Raw genomic sequence first — 5000 nt, forward strand, 5'->3', positions numbered from 1 at the left:
TAAGCCTGATTTATGGCGCCTATCCAAGAATTTCAGTGTGCGAATCGAGGGTTCATACTCTAAAACTTATCTGATTTTTCAATTGTTAGAATTTTTTCTCGAAGAAATCATGCATTTTCTAAGATATTATTATTAAGGATCTCATCGAAAACTTACAGCAGCTTGCCAAACAAAAGCTAAGAGAAAAAAAAGCACAGGTATGACTGGCATAACATCTACGATTGGATTCAAAAAAGCATAGGCTTCTGGCAATTTGCCGAAGACAAAACTACTCGGATAAAGGGCAGAATTAATACAAATACAGATCAAACTAACGATATTAAGCATAACAGACATTTTGTTCTTGGAGATAATTGCACTTTGATTGAGTTTTTGATATAAGGAAAAAGGAAGAAAGTAAGTAAGCTAGACAAAAAATCCTTCTTTTTCTTTGAACCCACCCAACCAAAAATCCTCCAATTCTCAAAGGAGAATAGAAGAAATCATACTTTCATACAATATCTTACTTGAATTCTATGTAATGATCAATAAATTAAGTTGAATTCTATATCTATATGTATCAAAATCCTAGTACCAATCTATTCTATAGATATATAGATATTTGGACTGGAGTTGACAAACAACCAATACCAATATTATTGTTTCTTAGTGTAGATTAGAAATTGAAATGGGGCGTGGCCAAGTGGTAAGGCACCGGGTTTTGATCCCGCTATTCGGAGGTTCGAATCCTTCCGTCCCAGCGCATATCCATTTTTTTATGCTCCATTATTCCCATAGAAAGAAGTAGGGGAGTGGATAGGAGTTAATCCATATTAATTTAATTACCCGTGTCTCTTCGAATCTCATTAACAAATGATCAAGTTCCATATCATATAGAAATATGTTATGGAGCCAATATTTTTTCTTTGAATCTCATTTTATTTAGGTATTTCGTGTTTGGTTCTAATGAAAAATTGGAAATCTATGTAACGATTGAGGCAGGGGTGATTTATCCTATCCCTTTTATTTTATTCACTTTATCACAAGAGTCAATTATTGAAATATTACTCAACCCCATGTTAAAGAAAATACATATGATAGAATCATATAAAATGGGGAAATGTTTAGCTTATATGGTATGTATCGTTCTATTTCAATGACAATAATTTTTTGGTTTTTGTGAAAAACATTTGCGATCCCTTAAATTATTTAAACTGAAATTATTTCAATTCTATATTATAGAATATCTATAACAGTGACAACTGTTCAGTCTATCTGATAGATACGAAAACCCCTCCCTATTATTTTTTGATTTTCGTAATCAGATGAAAAGAGTAAAGATTCAAATCTTAACTTCCATTGTTTTTTTATACATCTCATGAAAATGAAAAAAATGGGATTTATTTCTTCTTTTTTTTGATCTATTTTAGATTAAATCAGTGATGAGTCAATTAAAAAAGAAAGACTTATCTTCCTATGAGGATCAAACGTGATGCTTATTGTCCAGTTTTCTTCAAATGAAATCAAATTAAATAATGATGTCTAAATAGGAAACTTTTTCAATTTAAATTATAAATATATTTAATAAATATTTTTAATGATTCCTTGGAAGTGGAATCTTTGGTACTCCAAAAAGTAGGAAATCATTTAATCTATCCTATTGAGTCACTTGAAGATGCAGATTCAAAAAGTTATTCGTTTATATATTGCTATTTCTTTCTATTATCTAGATATTATTTATGTATGTTAAAGATGCTGTCTTGCTAAGACTTTTTAAGAAAAATCGTCCCACATATCATAGAAAAAGTCTAGATTACCATGTCTATGGACAGCTGAACCAATGACTATTCATGATTCCATAATTGAATCAATTCCATACCGGTTCCAAATTAAATTAGAGGAATGTTATGGTAAAACTTCGTTTGAAACGATGTGGTAGAAAGCAACGTGCGACTTGAAGGACACGGTCCGTTGTGGATTTTTACATCCACCATTTTCGATTTATCTAGGCATGAGGGTGCTCTTGGCTCGACATTGTTTGTTCTGTTACACCTGAACCCCTTCTTTTTTGTTGGGTTGTAAATAGTCCACGATGGAGCTCGAGTAGAAAGGATTAATTCATTTCTCGGGGGCAAGGATCTAGGGTTAATGCCAATCAATCAATTGGAACAACTTCGTAAATGTATCTTTCATCTATAGAAATCGAAAGGATCCAATTCGAGCAAGTTTCCAATTCAAAAGCAAAACTTGTTGGAATTGATCAAACTTTTTCGATTCAAAGTGTATCACTGGGGAATCAACTGTCCATAGGATTCTTTGATAGAAAAAATCAAAAAAGGGTATGTTGCTGCCATTTTGAAAGGATTAAGAAGCACCGAAGTAATGTCTAAACCCAATGATTTAAAATAAGGATAAAGGATCTAAGAACAAGGAAACACCATTTTAATTGTCTCGATAATCTCAATAACTGGATCAGACTAAAGAATCCAAATAGAATTTTAAACGAGACAAACAAAAGGGGGTAAAGACCACTCAATAAATGAAATTGACTAAAGATTTTTCCTTTCAGCTATTTGAGAGTTATCTAACTTGAGTTATGAGTACGAATGGTTTCTTTTTCATTTTCAGGAAAAAAAAGACTGAAATCATAGTCTAATTGATTTTATAGGCCCCATTTGTCATTTAATTTATTCGAATTGCATACATAGACAAAACTTCGAATCAAATCATTTTTCTCGAGCCGTACGAGGAGAAAACTTCCTATACGGTTCTAGGGGGGGTATTGTTCATCTACATCTATCCCAATGAGCCGTCTATCGAATCGTTGCAATTGATGTTCGATCCCGAAGAGAAGGAAAAGATCTTAGAAAAGTGGGCTTTTATGATCCAATGAAGAATCAAACTTATTTAAATGTTCCTGTTATTCTAGATTTCCTTGAAAAAGGTGCTCAACCCACAGGAACTGTTCAGAATCTTTTAAAGAAAGCGGAAGTTTTTAAGGAACTTCCGTCTTCCGTCTAATCAAATGAAATTCAATTAAAGAAATACCAAGGGGGGGTAGCGGCTTGTATATAACTTTGTATAATTTTTCTCGACTTGTTTTTTTGATTTCCCCCCCCCTTCTGGGGTATTCGTATCTATTTATCATTGTTTCCGTCGAATCCGATGGTCTAGAACGATAAAACCTTAGTTTATTGATCTTATAAATTCGGACATTTCTGTGGTTTTCATTGGAACTCGACTAACCAACAAGGAATCCACTTTGCTTATTCCACTTAGATTGATGAAATACATCATGGACTAAAAAATCCGATATCTTTTTTTTTCAATTCTTCTCCATTTATACTTTTTTAGCTATGTAAATTAGATATGTAGTGTCAATACAAGACAATTTTGAATATTATTGCATTGTGAAATTGAAATTCTTTGAATTGCAATTTCAATGCAATTTATTTTCTTTTTTGTTTCCACTGTATTCTTTTCTCGCCATTTATATTGACAACAGTGTATCGAACAAATATAATTCATCGTGATAAGTAAACCGGGTCTATTTATTTCCGTCCCATAGGTTTTTTACTTTACCTTATTCAAAATTCAAATGATGCTTTCTTTGATACAAGAGGTTTTTTTGATTGAAAAAAGGTAGATAACATAAGAGGTGCTCTACCCATTTTTTCAATTCTGTCTATTTTTTTCTTTTATCTGAGAATTTCTTGTATTTTCATCTAATCAATTCATTTTTCTCTTTCGAATCCATTAGAAAATCTTTTTTTTTTAGATTTGTTAGCTCAATGGTTTGATTAGCTCGTATAATCTCCTTTCTCTTTGTTTAAATTGAATTTAATCGATTTTGATTCTGATTGTATCTATACACCCTTTGTTGAAATTTTGTTTAATCTATATTTTCTTCGGGTTGCTAACTCAACGGTAGAGTACTCGGCTTTTAAGTGCGGCTAGAATCTTTTACACATTTAGATGAAGTGAGGAATTCGTCTATACCATTGGTAAAGTTTGAAGACCACGACTGATCCTGAAAGGGAATAAATGGAAAAAATAGCATGTCGTATCAATGGAGAGTTCTGAGGATATTTCATTCTTATCGGATCGGTACAAAACCTTGTTCGAATTCTTGGAACGGAACAAAATTTAGTTGGGTCGAATGAATAAATGGATAGGGGCCTTATGGCTTCAATTAATTATAAGAAAGAAAAAGCAACCAGCTTCTGTTCTTAATTTGAATAATTTCCCGATCTAATTATACGTTAAAAATAAATTAGTGCCTGATACGGGAAGGACTTCTCTCCCCATGAGTGGATTCTATATTTTTTTCATGAATCCTAACTATTGGCATTCTCTATTCTGGAATGGAGATGTGTGTGTAAAAGAAGCAGTATATTGATAAAGAAAGTTTTTTCCGAAATCAAAAGAGCGATTGGGTTTAAAAAATAAAAGATTTCTAACCATCTTGTTATCCTATCACATAGACGAATTAAATGAAATGAATGGAGAAAAAAGAGAGGGTAGAGAATCTGTTGATAAGTTTACTTGTCTCCGAGGTATCTATTCTAGTAGAATACCTTGTTTTGACTGTATCGCACTATGTATCATTTGATAACCCCCAAAATCTTCTACCTTTGATTCAAATCGAATTTCAAATGGAGGAAATCCAAAGATATTTACAGCTAGAGAGATCTCAACAACACGACTTCCTATATCCACTTATCTTTCAGGAGTATATTTATGCATTTGCTCATGATCGTGGTTTCGGTCGATCGATTTTGTCGGAAAATTCGGGTTATGACAATAAATCCAGTTTACTGATTGTGAAACGGTTAATTACTCGAATGTATCAACAGAATCATTTTATTATTTCTCCTAATGATTCTAACCAAAATCCATTTTGGGCGCGCAACAATGATTTGTATTCTCAAATCATATCAGAAGGGTTTGCTTTTATTGTGGAAATTCCATTTTCTCTACAATTCATATCTTGTCTAGAAGGGAAAAAGATAGTAAAATCC

This window comes from Sesamum indicum, unplaced genomic scaffold (genome assembly GCF_026168435.1).
Source record: "Sesamum indicum cultivar Baizhima isolate 11 unplaced genomic scaffold, ASM2616843v1 HiC_scaffold_46, whole genome shotgun sequence".
In the NCBI taxonomy this organism is placed as follows: Eukaryota; Viridiplantae; Streptophyta; class Magnoliopsida; order Lamiales; family Pedaliaceae; genus Sesamum; species Sesamum indicum.